The sequence below is a fragment of the Podarcis raffonei genome, chromosome W (genome assembly GCF_027172205.1).
Source record: "Podarcis raffonei isolate rPodRaf1 chromosome W, rPodRaf1.pri, whole genome shotgun sequence".
In the NCBI taxonomy this organism is placed as follows: domain Eukaryota; kingdom Metazoa; phylum Chordata; class Lepidosauria; order Squamata; family Lacertidae; genus Podarcis; species Podarcis raffonei.
The window spans coordinates 1,533,221-1,551,202 of NC_070620.1; the positions used below are offsets into that span (position 1 = coordinate 1,533,221).

The 17,982-nt window shown below is 52.8% G+C and overlaps 1 pseudogene; it reads left to right on the forward strand.

Moving 5' to 3' along the window:
• Positions 1 to 17,982, forward strand: part of LOC128406107 (inositol polyphosphate 5-phosphatase OCRL-like) — a 334,197-nt pseudogene that overhangs the window by 209,789 nt on the left and 106,426 nt on the right.

Genomic DNA, 17,982 nt, shown 5'->3' on the forward strand with positions numbered 1-17,982 from the left:
TACCAGGCGTCCCCGGTTGCCAGGGACAGTCCCCGGATTCAGCAATCTGTCCCCGGAAGAAATTTGTCCCCGGAATGTCCCCGGAATTGCGCCTGGGGACTTCCTGCGCTGCAACACGATTGAGGCCAAGGCAGCAAGCAGCATCGGAGGTCCCGACTACATCCGATCACATTAACTAAATCCAGGGACATTCCAGCAAGTTCCAGCCAGCCAATCCGCTGGCTGGGGGGGGGGGTGCTCCGACCTTGCTGCAGCCGCCGCCGCTGAGGAGAGGGAGAGCCCGACCCGAGAGAGCAGACCCAGAGGAAGGTCTGTCTGCTTTAACGCCTCATTGCTGAGCAAAAAACAGCGTTCTTGGCCGTTCCTGTGGCGTACACCCCTCCCCCCTTTTCTCCAGCTAGACGGCTTGTCTTTGCGGCTGTGAGGCAAAGCACAGCAGAGGGGATCCCCTGTCCACCCCCCACTTTGTGGGAGAGCTTGCTTGCAGATAGGGTTAGCGCACGGTTGGAGAGCCTTTTATTTGTAATTGCTCTGGTTGCTTAGAAGGGTAGTTGGCGGATGAAGTTAATCAAGTCAGCGTTAATCGTTTAACCTGCCAGAAAAAGGGCCAGTTTAAAACAGTGGCTGTCTAGTTCACAGAGTTCCTGAACAAGCATGCATGGAAACACCGGTTTCTATAATAACTGAAATGTGCTTCATTTGCAACTAAGTAGAGCCTCTCTGCTAATGCAGAGCACAATCCACAGCTTCAGGCAAGGCCATTTATATACCCAGAATCCAGAGCAGCCTTTTCTCATACTCCTCTGAAGTACCACCACTGCAACACCAGCCCTTGGCCTTCTGGCACCTGCAGGCTAGGGAAAGAGCTCTTTGGCACCCTGGGGTGGAGCTCCTTCTCAGCAATAGCACTGTCTGCTCATTCCCAACTTCTTCAACCAGTGCCTCTGTGCCTTCTGTAATTGTCTGGAGTAAATGTCTAGCAGGAAGTGTCTGTCCTCTCCAGGATGTTGAAATACTGAAGAAGGCGCCCAATAGCCCTAAGACAGGGGCAGAAACAGTACTTAAGGATGACCAAGCATTGCCTATGAAGGTCCAGGAGCTTGAAGAGAAACTCCAGCTGTTGCCAGCAACACTCCAGGAGCCGCAAGGAAGAGGTATTTTTGAGAATCCCGTCTTCACAAATTCCGGGGACATGGCCCTCCCAGTGTTAAGGTGGGGAGGTGGGGCTGCGAGTTTGCAGATAAGAGTCAAAAGTTAAAAATGTAAAGGCTAATGGAATTCTATTTAAAAATCAGGTCAGGACAAGAGATCCACACCTTGGAGCTTGATGGCAGCTGAAGGGATCCATGGTGATCCAGGACAAGCTGCGCTTGCTGCTCAGGTAAGGCCAGAAGGAGGCTTACCAGGCGTCCCCGGTTGCCAGGGACAGTCCCCGGATTCAGCAATCTGTCCCCGGAAGAAATTTGTCCCCGGAATGTCCCCGCATTTAATTAATGTCCCCGGAATTACGCCTGGGGACTTCCTGCGCTGCAACACGGCTGACGCCATGGCAGCAAGCAGCATCGGAGGTCCCGACTACATCCGATCACATTAACTAAATCCGGGGACATTCCAGCCAGTTCCAGCCAGCCAATCTGCTGGCTGGGGTGTGCCCTGACCTTGCTGCAGCCGCCGCCGCTGAGGAGAGGGAGAGCCCGACCCGAGAGAGCAGACCCAGAGGAAGGTATGTCTGCTTTAACACCTCATTGCTGAGCAAAAAACAGCGTTCTTGGCCGTTCCTTTGGCGTACACCCCTCCCCCCTTTTCTCCAGCTAGACGGCTTGTCTTTGCGGCTGTGAGGCAAAGCACAGCAGAGGGGATCCCCTGTCCACCCCCCACTTTGTGGGAGAGCTTGCTAGCAGATAGGGATAGCGCACGGTTGGAGAGCCTTTTATTTGTAATTGCTCTGGTTGCTTAGAAGGGTAGTTGGCGGATGAAGTTAATCAAGTCAGCGTTAATCGTTTAACCTGCCAGAAAAAGGGCCAGTTTAAAACAGCGGCTGTCTAGTTCACAGAGTTCCTGAACAAGCATGCATGGAAACACCAGTTTCTATAATAACTGTCAGAGGCTCAGGAGTAGAAGAGCAGGGGAGAGAGCAAATAGAGAGCGGAGGAGAGGAATCAGAGGGGAGCGTAGGGGAATATGACAGTGGACCGAGAGATTCCATGAGCTTCTCCAGCGAATCAGAAGATTCCCAGGAGGGGGCGCCTATGGTAAGGGCGAGGCGAATCCCAGGGGGGACGATCCATAAACAAGGAACCAGAGGGGAGTCCCAAAGGAGTAGCGGAGGAGTAGGGCCAGTTCCCCCACCAGAGCACAGTGGGGGGGAAGAGTCACGTGAGTCAGGACCAGCTTCTCCTCCATCGGGGAGTGGGGAGACGGAGGGAAGGCCAGGTCCAGCTAGCCTCCCCGAAAGGGGGAGCAGTGACACAAGTGTAACGGTCAGAAGGAAAGTGGGAGGCTGCGCGCGCGCGCCAAGTTCAAATGTGGAGGAGCGCGGGACAGCAGAAAACCCGGATTGGGAGCCAGGTCCTAAAGCCCGAAAGAGGGGGGGGAGGAGTCGGGAGAATCAGCGTCAGAAGAATCTCGGAGGGCTGAGACTCGGACTAGCAGAAGGACCCAGAGAAAGAAGGAACAGAGGAAGAGGTGGAGTAAGGCTAGAATCTTAAGCTGGTGTCAGGGGGGAGGAGATTCAGATGGGACTTCTACGGTCTGATGGATAGATGTAGCGTTGCGCGCTGCGCGTGTGGAAATGAGACTGAACTTCAATAAAGACTTTTTAACTTGAGCAAGAAGCAGCGTTGGTCTTGTGTGAGCTGGGACCTTGGGCAGCGCTGACAGTAAGTCCCATCCCTTCTGAAAAAAAAAAAAAAAACTCTGCAAGCTCACGAAGATAGGCAAAGATGACTACAGAGGAACAAGTCAAGCAATTGCAGGAAGCGGTCTTAACGCTCTACGCAGAATTGGCTGCGTCTAAGAAAAAGGAAGGAGAAACAGCTGCGCTCTGCCAGGATCTGCAAGCCAGGTGGGACAGATGGGGAAAGGAGGGGCAGCTGGGAGCCAAGCCGGAGGGAGTTGGCCTCGGGAAAAGGGGGGCGAGCCTTGTGACCCATTTTGACGGGAACCTGCAGCAGTACCCTAACTTCAGGGCAGAAGTAGTTTTCGCGCTCAATTTGCTTCGGAAAGATTTTAGAGATGAGGAGGAGAAAGTGGGTTTCATAATCACTCATCTGCATGGGGAAGCTAAGTCGTGGCTGCGAACCTTGTTACGCGAAAATGACCCTGCCCTCAAAGATTCAAACACCTTTATTGAAGCCATGGACGCTTGCTTTAAATCAACGGTGGATGTGGATGTCGCTAGAAGGGAAATGCATGGATTGCGGCAAGGAAAAGCGACGGTGCGCCAGTATCATTCCCGCTTTTTTGGGTTAGTAAATGTGCTGGGCTGGCAGAAGGACTCAGCTGCCGTCAGGGATCTGTTCTGGGAGGGGCTGAATGGAGCCGTGAAAGATGAGCTGGTGAGGGGGGAGAGACCCCAAAATACAACAGAAGTAGTCCAAAGGGCGCTCGCAATTGGGGTGCGCCTGGAAGAACGCCCGTGGAGCAGGGAGGAGGGGCGAAGAGCAAACACGTCAGTTAGAACGACTCCCTTCCTACCCAGAGAGACAGAGCGCGCTCAGTCCACGCCTCCTCTGATGAGGGGAGAGGAGCCAATGGAAATCGGAGGTGCAAGGGCTCAGACAGCAAGCAGAGCCCAAACACCAGGAGCAGTCAAGGCGAAGGCTCCTAGAGGGAGCAGGAAGTGTTACATCTGCGACAGTGCACTGCACATGGCCAAAGAGTGTCCCCAGAGGCTCCAGAAGCACACTGCAGCCTCAGCAACTGTTAAAGGAGCAATTCAGCAGGGAGTAGAGCAGCAGGGAAACGGCGACGCCTGGTTCGAGATGGAGGCACTGGGGCTCAACCAGGCGAGTCAGTGAAGCAGTCCCCAGAGATTTTGCAGCCCACAGACCCCCTCCCACCCAAACCAGTGGTGCAACTCACTGCATCGCTCCAGCTGCCCGATGGGCTCACCCTGGAGGTCCCTATTACCATTGACTCTGGTAGCAACGCAGACTTTGTAGGGTTGGACTTCGTCAAGCAGCATCGCATAGCACTCCTGCCAGCCACGACGCCCCTAAATGTTGTCACGGTAGATGGCAGGAAGATACTGGGAGGAGAGGTGGTACAGCAGACACCGCCTCTGGTGATGCAAATTGGGAACCACCGTGAAGTCATCAGTTTCAACGTCACCCACCTGTCGGACACGCCCATAGTGTTGGGCATGAGTTGGCTGGATAGGCACAGCCCGGCATTAGCGTGGTACCAGCGGCAATTGACCTTCTGCTCTTCCTACTGCGCAGCGCATTGCATCCAGACCTGCCAGGAAGAGGAGGGGCAAGAGGATGCACCGCAGCTACACCTAGGCATGGTGCAAGCGGTGCCCAACAAGTACAAGGCCTTTTTGGAAGTCTTCTGCGAGAAGGAAGCAGACAAGCTGCCTCCCCACAGACCCTACGACTGCAAGATTGACCTCCTGCCAGGGGCGACGCTGCCGACTGGGAGACTGTACTCCATGTCTGAAGACGAAATGCAAGAACTCAGGGAGTTCATAGATCGCAATTTGAAGCGGGGATTCATCCGGGAATCCAAAGCAGTGGGGGGCAGTCCCGTGTTTTTCGTGAAGAAGAGAGACACGCCCGAACGGAGGCTCATAGTGGATTATAGAATCATCAATTCAAGGACAAAGCCCACAGCATTCCCCATGCCCAAAATTGACGACCTGCTCGCGACGGTGAGGAAGGGACGGATCTTCACCAAGTTGGATCTACGAGGGGCCTACAACCTTATACGCATGCGGGAGGGCGACGAGTGGAAGACAGCCATGTTTACGCCTTTAGGAACCTATGAATACAGAGTCATGCCGTTTGGTCTCCAAAATGGCTCCCATTGTTTCCAAGCTTTCATGCACCACGTGCTAGCGGGACTCCTCTACAAGAAGTGCGTCTGCTTCTTAGATGATATCCTGATCTTTTCGGACTCGCAGGAGGCGCACGAGGAGGACGTCAAGGAGGTCCTGCAGAGACTACGGGAGTACAGACTTTACGCCAAACTGGAGAAGTGCCAGTTCGACACGACAGAGGTGGATTTCCTGGGCTACAAGCTGTCCGACAAGGGACTTGCCATGGACAGCGCCAAGGTCCGCTCAGTGTTGGACTGGAAGAGCCCGCGCAACCGGAAGGAGGTCCAGAAGTTCGTCGGTTTCGCCAACTTTTATCGCAAGTTCATCAAGGGGTTCGCGAAGGAGATGGCGGCCATCACGGACACCCTCAGCTCCAAGAAGAAGAAGTTCACCTGGACGGACCAGGCGGAGCAGTCCTTTCGGAGGCTCAAGCGTCTCTTCGCGTCCGAAGAACAGCTGCTACACGTAAACCCCAGCAAACCGATGAGGGTTGAAACGGACGCCTCGGACAGAGCGGTGGGGGCAGTCCTGTTGCAGCAAGATCCGCAAGGGGACTGGAGACCGTGCGCATTCTACTCCAGGAAGCTCAGCACGTCGGAGCAGAACTACACCATCTGGGACAGGGAGTTGCTGGCCATTCATGCAGCCTTCAAGGCGTGGCGGCACTTCCTCGTCGGAGCCAGACACACAGTGCAGGTTCGCACGGACCACAAGAACCTGGAGTACTGGCGCACGGCGAAGTTCCTGAACCAGAGACACATCCGCTGGGCGGAGTTCTTTGCAGATTTCGATTTCCGGATAGAATACATCCCGGGAGACAACAACGTCATGGCGGATGCGCTATCCAGGAAGCCGCAGTATCTCGAGGAAGCAGCACCGGCAGCGGCCAAACACATTTTCGCACCAGAGGTGTGGGCGTGCGCTTCAGCCGCAGTGGACCTGGACGCAGTCCGTCGCGCGCTACAGGCGGATTCGTTTGCGCAATCCAAGATGGAGGAGGTGCGAAACGGCACAGCGAGGGACGACGAGTTCCAGATACGCGACGGACTACTCCTCCGCAAAGGGGCTCTCTACGTACCGGGAGACGACCTTCGCGCGAGAGTCTTGCAGCAGCTGCACGACGCGCCCAGCACTGGGCACTTCGGCACGGACAAGACGGCGGAATTAGTCACCAGGGACTTTTGGTGGCCCAAGGTGCGGGGAGAAGTTGCGGATTACGTTTCCAGGTGTGACACCTGCCAAAGGGCCAAGCCAGTACACAGGAAGCCGGCGGGTCTGCTGGAACCGCTGCAGACGCCGCTCGAACCATGGGAGAAAGTGGCCCTGGACTTTGTTACAGATCTGCCCAGTTCGCGCGGCAAAACAGCGGTACTCGTGGTCGTAGACCTCTTCACCAAGATGGCGCATTTCATTCCGTGCGCGAAGGTGGCCACAGCGGAACAGACCGCCAAGCTGTTCATAGACCACGTTTTCAAAGCTCACGGCCTGCCGCGGTCCATCCTGTCCGACCGGGGCCGCCAATTCATCTCGAACTTTTGGCAGAAGCTGCTGGGCATCCTGAACGTCAAGATCAACTTAGCGTCGGCACGACACCCGCAGACCAACGGACAAGCGGAGAGGGTCAACGCCATCATGCAGCAGTACCTGCGATGCTACGCCAATCAACAGCCCTCGACCTGGGTGGACTACCTACCGCTAGCCGAGTTTGCCTACAACAACACGAAGCACGGGTCTACAGGGGTGACACCGTTCTTCGCCAACAATGGGCGCCACCCCAGAACCTTCCCGGGGTTGGAGACCGAGGCAGAGGGGGAGCCACGGGGGGCAGAGCACTTAGCCGCAGAGTTACAGGAGGTCCATGAGCAACTCCGAAGGCACTTGGAACTCGCGAAACACGCCTACAAGATGCAGGCAGACAGGCACAGGAGGGTTGGGGAAGACATACAGGTAGGGGACTGGGTCTGGTTAGCAGCTCAGGCAGTGCCGGCCAGAACGCTAGCTAAGAGGAAGCTAGGACACAAGCAGCTGGGACCTTACCAGGTCGCGGCACAAATCAATCCAGTGGCCTACCGGTTGACACTCCCGGAGGGCTCCAGAATGCACCCAGTCTTTCACAGGTCAGTGCTCACGCCTTACAAGGCGCCCCACAGGTTTCAGGCGCCAGGGACCGCACCAGCTCCACGTAGCCCATCGCCAACAGGGGAGGGACCACAGAGGGCGACGCCACTCAACGAGGTCACAGAGATTTTGGACTCCAGATGGGGGGAAGAGGGAGTTGAATATCTCCTCGCCAGGGAGGGTACTCCGGCCAGCGCCAACGAGTGGGTGCCGTGCTACGCCGTGGAGGAGCACTATCTCAAAGACGAGTTCCATTCGATCTTCCCACACAGACCCATGCCGGCGGAGTATTTCGACGACTGGCTTTTCACACCCACACTGTCAGCCAGCACGTTCCAAGGTTTCTCCTCAGATGAGGAGCCGACGCCGGGGATGAGCTCCCCGGAGGGGTCGCTCTCGGGGTTTGCCACGGACCGCTCCTATTGGTGGGACACTCAACCAGAAGTGGGGTGGAGCAGGGAACTGCTGAGGGGGCCCTTGCACACAGCCTCACCCGAGGGACCGGGTGGAGAAGTGGACATGGACGTGTGGGGGGAGGATCTTGGTTTTGAGCACGACAGCAGAGAAATGGAAGCAGAGGAAGTCGGCGTCGACGAACCCATCGTGGGGGGGCCTGATCCCGCTGGCCGGTTGCACACCAGGGGGAGAGAACGGAAGCCAGCACTCACACCCCCAGCGCTGGAGCACCTGGAACCCACACCCGAAGAGGGGGAGGGGGGAAGGGGGGGCTTCGAGGGGGGGATGGATGTCAGAGGCTCAGGAGCAGAAGAGCAGGGGAGAGAGCAAATAGAGAGCGGAGGAGAGGAATCAGAGGGGAGCGTAGGGGAATATGACAGTGGACCGAGAGATTCCATGAGCTTCTCCAGCGAATCAGAAGATTCCCAGGAGGGGGCGCCTATGGTAAGGGCGAGGCGAATCCCAGGGGGGACGATCCATAAACAAGGAACCAGAGGGGAGTCCCAAAGGAGTAGCGGAGGAGTAGGGCCAGTTCCCCCACCAGAGCACAGTGGGGGGGAAGAGTCACGTGAGTCAGGACCAGCTTCTCCTCCATCGGGGAGTGGGGAGACGGAGGGAAGGCCAGGTCCAGCTAGCCTCCCCGAAAGGGGGAGCAGTGACACAAGTGTAACGGTCAGAAGGAAAGTGGGAGGCTGCGCGCGCCAAGTTCAAATGTGGAGGAGCGCGGGACAGCAGAAAACCCGGATTGGGAGCCAGGTCCTAAAGCCCGAAAGAGGGGGGGGGAGGAGTCGGGAGAATCAGCGTCAGAAGAATCTCGGAGGGCTGAGACTCGGACTAGCAGAAGGACCCAGAGAAAGAAGGAACAGAGGAAGAGGTGGAGTAAGGCTAGAATCTTAAGCTGGTGTCAGGGGGGAGGAGATTCAGATGGGACTTCTACGGTCTGATGGATAGATGTAGCGTTGCGCGCTGCGCGTGTGGAAATGAGACTGAACTTCAATAAAGACTTTTTAACTTGAGCAAGAAGCAGCGTTGGTCTTGTGTGAGCTGGGACCTTGGGCAGCGCTGACAATAACTGAAATGTGCTTCATTTGCAACTAAGTAGAGCCTCTCTGCTAATGCAGAGCACAATCCAAAGCTTCAGGCAAGGCCATTCATATACCCAGAATCCAGAGCAGCCTTTTCTCATACTCCTCTGAAGTACCACCACTGCAACACCAGCGCTTGTCCTTCTGGCACCTGCAGGCTAGGGAAAGAGCTCTTTAGCACCCTGGGGTGGAGCTCCTTCTCAGCAATAGCACTGTCTGCTCATTCCCAACTTCTTCAACCAGTGCCTCTGTGCCTTCTGTAAATGTCTGGAGTAAATGTCTAGCAGGAAGTGTCTGTCCTCTCCAGGATGTTGAAATACTGAAGAAGGCGCCCAATAGCCCGAAGACGGGGGCGGAAACAGTACTTAAGGATGATCAAGCATTGCCTATGAAGGTCCAGGAGCTTGAAGAGAAACTCCAGGCGTTGCCTGCAACACTCCAGGAGCCGCAAGCCAGAGGTATTTTTGAGAATCCTGTCTTCACAAATTCCGGGGACATGGCCCTCCCAGTGTTAAGGTGGGCAGGTGGGGCTGCGAGTTTGCAGATAAGAGTCAAAAGTTAAAAATGTAAAGGCTAATGGAATTCTATTTAAAAATCAGGTCAGGACAAGAGATCCACACCTGGGAGCTTGATGGCAGCTGAAGGGATCCATGGTGATCCAGGACAAGCTGCGCTTGCTGCTCAGGTAAGGCCAGAAGGAGGCTTACCAGGCGTCCCCGGTTGCCAGGGACAGTCCCTGGATTCAGCAATTTGTCCCCGGAAGAAATTTGTCCCTGGAATGTCCCCGCATTTAATTAATGTCCCCGGAATTACGCCTGGGGAATTCCTGCGCTGCAACACGGATGACGCCATGACAACAAGCAGCATCGGAGGTCCCGACTACATCCGATCACATTAACTAAATCCGGGGACATTCCAGCCAGTTCCAGCCAGCCAATCCGCTGGCTGGGGGGGGGGTGCTCCGACCTTGCTGCAGCCGCCGCCGCTGAGGAGAGGGAGAGCCCGACCCGAGAGAGCAGACCCAGAGGAAGGTATGTCTGCTTTAACGCCTCATTGCTGAGCAAAAAACAGCGTTCTTGGCCGTTCCTGTGGCGTACACCCCTCCCCCCTTTTCTCCAGCTAGACGGCTTGTCTTTGCGGCTGTGAGGCAAAGCACAGCAGAGGGGATCCCCTGTCCACCCCCCACTTTGTGGGAGAGCTTGCTTGCAGATAGGGTTAGCGCACGGTTGAAGAGCCTTTTATTTGTAATTGCTCTGGTTGCTTAGAAGGGTAGTTGGCGGATGAAGTTAATCAAGTCAGTGTTAATCGTTTAACCTGCCAGAAAAAGGGCCAGTTTAAAACAGCGGCTGTCTAGTTCACAGAGTTCCTGAACAAGCATGCATGGAAACACCGGTTTCTATAATAACTGAAATGTGCTTCATTTGCAACTAAGTAGAGCCTCTCTGCTAATGCAGAGCACAATCCACAGCTTCAGGCAAGGCCATTTATATACCCAGAATCCAGAGCAGCCTTTTCTCATACGCCTCTGAAGTACCACCACTGCAACACCAGCGCTTGGCCTTCTGGCACCTGCAGGCTAGGGAAAGAGCTCTTTAGCACCCTGGGGTGGAGCTCCTTCTCAGCAATAGCACTGTCTGCTCATTCCCAACTTCTTCAACCAGTGCCTCTGTGCCTTCTGTAAATGTCTGGAGTAAATGTCTAGCAGGAAGTGTCTGTCCTCTCCAGGATGTTGAAATACTGAAGAAGGCGCCCAATAGCCCTAAGACGGGGGCGGAAACAGTACTTAAGGGTGATCAAGCATTGCGTATGAAGGTCCAGGAGCTTGAAGAAAAACTCCAGCTGTTGCCAGCAATACTCCAGGATCCACAAGGAAGAGGTATTTTTGAGAATTCTGTCTTCACAAATTCCGGGGACATGGTCCTCCCAGTGTTAAGGTGGGGAGGTGGGGTTGGGAGTTTGCAGATAAGAGTCAAAACTTAAAAATATAAAGGCTAATGGAATTCTATTTAAAAATCAAAAGTCGCTGTGGTGGTTCAAGTTATAGTGTGAGACAAAAGACAAGATGGAAAAGAAAAGATACGGAAGAGAGAAAAGAGATAGAGAGAAAAAGAAGAAAGAAAGAAAAAGAAAACACAAAAAATCCTACTGAAAATAGTTTGTTTGTTTGTTTGTTTGTTTGTTTAGAAAAGAGAAGGAAAAGAAAAAAACATTGTAATAAGTAAATAGAAAAAGGGGGGAGTGGGGATGGAACAGTAGATATATATATAATTCGTTAATGAGAAATAAAAAAAAATAAAACTTTTTTTGAGTGATAGCAGCTCTTTTGGCTGAGGTGTGGCATGCAGCTGAAACAGTATTTCAGGAAACACAAGCATTCAGTGTGAATCTCCAGGAGCTTGAAGAGAAACTCCAGGCGTTGCCAGCAACACTCCAGGAGCCGCAAGCCAGAGGTATTTTTGAGAATCCCGTCTTCACAAATTCCGGGGACATGGCCCTCCCAGTGTTAAGGTGGGGAGGTGGGGCTGCGAGTTTGCAGATAAGAGTCAAAAGTTTAAAAGGTAAAGGCTAATGGAATTCTATTTAAAAATCAGGTCAGGACAAGAGATCCACACCTGGGAGCTTGATGGCAGCTGAAGGGATCCATGGTGATCCAGGACAAGCTGCGCTTGCTGCTCAGGTAAGGCCAGAAGGAGGCTTACCAGGCGTCCCCGGTTGCCAGGGAGAGTCCCCGGATTCAGCAATCTGTCCCCGGCAGAAATTTGTCCCCGGAATGTCCCTGGATTTAATTAATGTCCCCGGATTTATGCCTGGGGACTTCCTGCGCTGCAACATGGCTGACGCCATGGCAGCAAGCAGCATCGGAGGTCCCAACTACATCCGGGGACATTAATTAAATCCGGGGACATTCCAGCAAGTTCCAGCCAGCCAATCCGCTGGCTGGGGGGGGGTGATCCAACCTTGCTCCAGCGGCTGCCGCTGAGGAGAGGGAGAGCCCGACCCGAGAGAGCAGACCCAGAGGAAGGTATGTCTGCTTTAACGCCTCATTGCTGAGCAAAAAACAGCGTTCTTGGCCGTTCCTGTGGCGTACACCCCTCACCCCTTATCTCCAGCTGGACGGCTTGTCTTTGGGGCTGTGAGGCAAAGCACAGCAGAGGGGATCCCCTGTCCCCCCCCCTTTGTGGGAGAGCTTGCTTGCAGATAGGGATAGTGCACGGTTGGAGAGCCTTTTATTTGTAATTGCTCTGGTTGCTTAGAAGGGTAGTTGGCGGATGAAGTGAATCAAGTCAACTTTAATCGTTTAACCTGCCGGAAAAAGGGCCAGTTTGAAACAGCGGCTGTCTAGCTCACAGAGTTCCTGAACAAGCATGCATGGAAACACCGGTTTCTATAATAACTGAAATGTGCTTCATTTGCAACTAAGTAGAGCCTCTCTGCTAATGCAGAACACAATCCAAAGCTTCAGGCAAGGCCATTTATATACCCAGAATCCAGAGCAGCCTTTTCTCATACGCCGCTGAAGTACCACCACTGCAACACCAGCCCTTGGCCTTCTGGCACCTGCAGGCTAGGGAAAGAGCTCTTTGGCACCCTGGGGTGGAGCTCCTTCTCAGCAATAGCACTGTCTGCTCATTCCCAACTTCTTCAACCAGTGCCTCTGTGCCTTCTGTAAATGTCTGGAGTAAATGTCTAGCAGGAAGTGTCTGTCCTCTCCAGGATGTTGAAATACTGAAGAAGGCGCCCAATAGCCCTAAGACGGGGGCAGAAACAGTACTTAAGGATGATCAAGCATTGGATATGAAGGTCCGGAAGCTTGTAGAAAACCTCCAGCCATTGCCTGCAATACTCCAGGAGCCGCAAGCAAGAGGTATTTTTGAGAATTGCGTCCCGCGGCGACCCGGAAGTAACGGAGCGGGTTGCCTCCAGGTTTCACTGCTCGCGCATGTGCAGACGCTCAGAATGACGTCACGCGCATGCGCAGAAGCGGCAAATCGCGACCCACACACGCACAGACGCGGGTTGCGTTCTGCTCATGATGCGAACGGGGCTCCGGAACGGATCCCGGTCGCAACCAGAGGTACCACTGTAGTTGAAATGCCTGGCTTGTTCAATGGCTTGTCCATTTAGGAGCCATTTCTGCTTCCTGGGCTGTGCCCCCAATACTACGGCTTTTGTCTTGGAATAATTTGTATTCAAATCTTTGTTACGACACAGTCTCCCAAAGTTCTTTAGTAATCGCCTCATAGCCACTTGCGTTTGTGCTAACAACACCGTATCGTTGGCATGTAGCAAAATGGATACATTATGGGATAAAACTGAAACAGGGAAATATCTGGCCATTTGGGTTCCTTTATTACATCGTTTACATAAATGTTAAAAAGCAGAATTTAAAAAAGTATTTCAAAGTGTTTAAAATGATTTAGGAATTACAAGATTAACTTTTTTAAAAAGATATTAAATAAGTTTTAAAAGCCTGTATGTGTAACTGCTGATGATGTTGGGGGGTGGGGGGTGGCGGCAGCTGTGGTTGTAAGACTCCCTTAAAACTGATTTACAGTGCTGGCTCTTGGGGACTGAAAGGGCACATAAAAAGGCCTTGCCCCAAATTAAAGAAAAACCAACAAACAACCCCAGTCAAACAATTAAAAGAACCAGCTTGTGGAGCTCAGATGAACAAGTCCCACTTTGGTGCAACTTGACCGGAATGACATGCACAGATGCTCCCTTCTTTTTTTCAGTGATAGCAGCTCTTTTGGCTGGGGTGTGGCATGGAGCTGAAACAGTATTTAAGGAAACTCAAACATTCCTTGTGAAGCTCTGGGAGCTTGAAGAGAAACTCCAGGCGTTGTCAGCAACACTCCAGGAGCCGCAAACCAGAGGTATTTTTGAGAATCCTGTCTTCACAAATTCTGGGGACATGGCCCTCCCAGTGTTAAGGTGGGGAGGTGGGGCTGCGAGTTTGCAGATAAGAGTCAAAAGTTTAAAAGGTAAAGGCTAATGGAATTCTATTTAAAAATCAGGTCAGGACAACAGATCCACACCTGGGAGCTTGATGGCAGCTGAAGGGATCCACGGTGATCCAGGATGTTGGGGGGTGGGGGGTGGCGGCAGCTGTGGTTGTAAGACTCCCTTAAAACTGATTTACAGTGCTGGCTCTTGGGGATTGAAAGGGCACATAAAAAGGCCTTGCCCCAAATTAAAGAAAAACCAACAAAGAACCCCAGTCAAACAATTAGAAAAACCAGCCTGTGGAGCTCAGATGAACAAGTCCCACTTCGGTGCAACTTGACCAGAAAGACATGCACAGATGCTCCCTTCTTTTTCTCAGTGATAGCAGCTCTTTTGGCTGAGGTGTGGCATGGAGCTGAAACAGTATTTAAGGAAGCTCAAGTATTCCGTGTGAAGCTCCAGGAGCTTGAAGAGAAACTCCAGGCGTTGCCAGCAACACTCCAGGAGCCGCAAGCCAGAGGTATTTTTGAGAATTCTGTCTTCACATGGCCCTCCCTCCCAATGGGTTTCAAGTCCCATCATCCCTGATGAGCGCTGGCCATGTTGGCTGGGGCTTAGGGGAGTCCCACCACAGTCTGGAGCCCAGTTCAGTGCGCCTTTGTGGGCAGCTGGTAGCCATGCCAGGGTCGCCTTCGCTGCGTGGAAGGGGTGGCCTCCCCCCCACCCCCACCCCATGCGCAGGAGACCAGAGACCAGTAGCAGACTGCGCATGTGCCTCGGAAGGGCACAAAGGTTTGCTGCCTCCTTGTGTGCCCATTTTCTTGCCAAAAAGAATAAAAATACAGCATATGATTGCACATACCAGGCACCAATGTTAATGGTGGTTCTTTGGCTTTTCCTTCAGGTGAGGAACACGAGGAGGAGGAGCAGCAGCAGCAGCAGGAGGAGAAGGAAAAATAAAGAAAATGGGGGGGGGATATATATTTTCCTATATATTTCTATTCTTAGTTCTATGTATTGCTTCTTTATTTAATAGAATTTATTTTAAAAAGCCTGCAAAGTGGTTTACCAAAACAAAAAACCAAAAAACCACCACAGCAGTAAAATCAAGAAAAATTAACAATCCTACTTTAAAACATACAAAAGCTAAAATATTAAAAGAGATGAAAATTACTTCAACTTCCTAAGCTTCTAGGTATGCTTGCCTAAACAAGAATGCTTTTAGCAGGTGCCTGAAAAGAGTCTAGCAAAGGCACGTGCTTTGTTGCAAGAGGCGGGGAGTTCCAAAGGGCAGATGCTGCCACACTAAACCATACAGTACAGATATTCTGCGGAACCTGTGGTAGCGCTTGAAAGTGTTAGAATTCCAGCTCCATGATTGCAGTCATGGGATTGTTGTCTATGTTTTGACTCCACAGAGTGGGAAGTGACGGCGACAGGATGTTTGTGTTCCTGTGTTCCGTGAAGTGGGACTATTGTCCTTTGTTCTTTTTCTCTTTGCTGTCTGATGCTAGAGAGAGAGGGAGCCATGTTGCAGTGCTCCGTGTGTGTGTTGATATGTAAATAAAGTAGATTAGCCAAAATGCTGAGTTGCTGAGGTCTGTCACGCATGATGCACAAACTCGGCGGATCCCTAAGTGTGCCGGTGTCGCTTGGCATCGGTCGCTGTGATGTTCGGGCTGAAGCAAGCTTATGAAGCTCCCAAACGATCGACCAGGAGGGAGCCAGTCGGGCACGTGTCTCTGCCAGGGTGCTACTCGAGTGTAGGCTGAACTCCTGACAGAAACTACGGAAGGGGAGGTTTTAGTCATGGGGATTTCACCATGCTCTGAAAAGGAAAACATTGATTTCAACAGCAGGCCTGCACAGCAGCAATCTACTCGCCTGCAAGTCTCATCATGATCAGTGGGACTTCTTCCCGAGCCAGCGGTGCATAAGATGGGCTGCACCCCTTGCACCCAACTTGTACCTAAAACTCTGCACAAGCCTGCACCAGAGAAGAGTGGAGTTGGAAGGGACCCCTGAGGGTCATCAAGCCAACCCCCTGGGGCAATGCAGGAATCTCAAGTAGACTATCCCTGACCGATGGCCCCCCCCCCTCAGCCAGGACCCACAACAACGGAGACTGGAGGTGGGGGGAAAGATAAATTTTGAGGAGGGAAAGGCAATGGGGCCGATTTGTCAGGCGCACACAGGCACAGCTTGAAGACTTTACGCAGAGAGGAACCCCACACGGGAGACACAGATACACAAGCACACAGAAGTCAGTAACCCAAGAGTGGCTTCTAAGTGGGGGGTTGGCTGAGGACAGGGTGGGGCGGAAACATGTGGAGCTTTGCAGAGGGGAGGCAGAAAGCGTTTGTCAGAGGGAAACTCACTTTCCCTGTTTAGAAACCGGCCAAGATCCCTTCTGCATTGGCAGCGCTGCCCCCGATGTGACCCTTTCAATCCACTTGATAGTCCAGCTGTAGGCGCTGGTCTTCCAGGCAGAATGAAAGGCGCACCCACCGATCCCGCTTCCTTCCTCTCCCCTTCCTGCCCCCCTCCGTTCTTTGCTCACCTGCCTCCTTCCCGTCCTCTCCCCTGCCTGCCTCCTCCAGCCGGGAGCGCCCACCCACGACCCCCAGCTCCCAAGCCTACAGTGAATGTGTCCCCCCCCCCCGCAGGTGCGGACCGCCCCCACCCTGCTCCGCCACTGCTCTGGAAGAAGCTGCTCTGCTGAGAGCAGGACATCTCTGAAGACTCGGCTGGGGTTCTGTAATCTCTGGTGATACATCCCACTGGCTGAGGTGTGGTGAGCTGCAGACTGACTCCCACAAGTCACCAGCTGAGAGGTCCATGGTCCAGATGCCACTACACCCCTAGGTGCTGAAAAGTACCAACTTGAATGGCTCTGAAAGGAAATCAGACAAATTCAACCTTGAGATTTCTATGCAGTAAAACACCCCAAAATCTTTCCTGTACCGAAGCCAATTGGATTGACTGTTGAATCTTCTTCCAAGTACTTTGGAAAGGACAGGAGCTTTCCCTGCACTTGAGAGCAGTCAGCTAACGTAGGGGTACAGGACAGGCCACAGGCCACTCCCAGCTCAATCCCCTCACCTCAGCATCGGCCGCCTGAGGCAGCTGCCTCACTCTGGCTCATCAGAGGTCCGGCCCTGCTTGGGAATATGAGTGGGAGAGGGCCATTGCACTCAGGTCCTGCTTATGGGCTTGTTGTAAGCCTCTGCTGGGCAACTATGGGGAACAAGGTGCTGGACTAGATCATCCATTGGTCTAATCCAGAAGGACTGGTCTTACATCCAGGCTGGACTGGAGGCAACTCCAACTTGCAAAAAGCCCTGGAACACCAAGAATTGCAGACTCCCACACTAGCAAGCAAATGAGCTATTGCTTCTTAAACCAAAAGAAATAAACAAACCCACGTCCAGTAGCAAACAGACCAATGAAAGTTGCATTTTTGCGTGGGTAGGAAGGGTGTCATTTTCCTTTGGCTGATTTAGGTCCTCGGCTTTTAGACTCCAGAACTGGCACAAACAGGGATGGAAATCTGCTTCAGTTCAAAGGGAGGCATGATTGGCAGGCAAAGTGACACAGCCAGTTATGTGGAAGGGAGGAGGAGGAGGGTGGGGAGGTCACAAGGGAGGAAAGAGCTCTGCACCTCAGCTCGGAATTCTTTTGGAAGAGTGGAGGGGAACAGAGGAAACCTTTCTTCCCTTTCAGTCTTTTCTCTCTCTCTCCCCCCTCCTTTTTCCCTTTTCTTCTTTTTTAAGAATATGCTATACGGAATTTCCGAGGGGGAAATTCGCTAGGGATCTTGCCTTCCCCAGAAACCCCTCCACATACCTAGGGCGCGAGACAATGAGCTCGAGAAAGCCCTTTCCTTCCCCTGTCGCACCAAGCACCACATCTTTTTTTATTAATGAAAGACCTTGCTTCCCTCTTTCTGATATGAAACCGTATCAATATGAACGGGGACTTGGGCATGAACTCTGCATTTACATACAGCTGCGTATAGCCCAATCAAAAGCATCGGATTTGGACAGCTAGCCAATAGCGCTTAGCGGATAGCGGCCTCTAGTGGACAGAATCTTACCGCTGCCTGTTTCCGTTCTGCGGAGCAGCGGAGCTTCGCCAGCTTGACTGAGCTCCTGAGTGGCCGCCGGCTGAGAGAACAATGGACTCAGTCCATCAAAAGCCCATTAACTGGTTTCTATTGCCAAAAGTGATCCTTTGTTGCAAGAAATCTGTCAAGCCACTTCCCTTATGGACTGCCAGCTTAGGAAAAGCCCCTCATTTCAGAAAATCCTCGAAAATCAAACCCCTGCATCAATT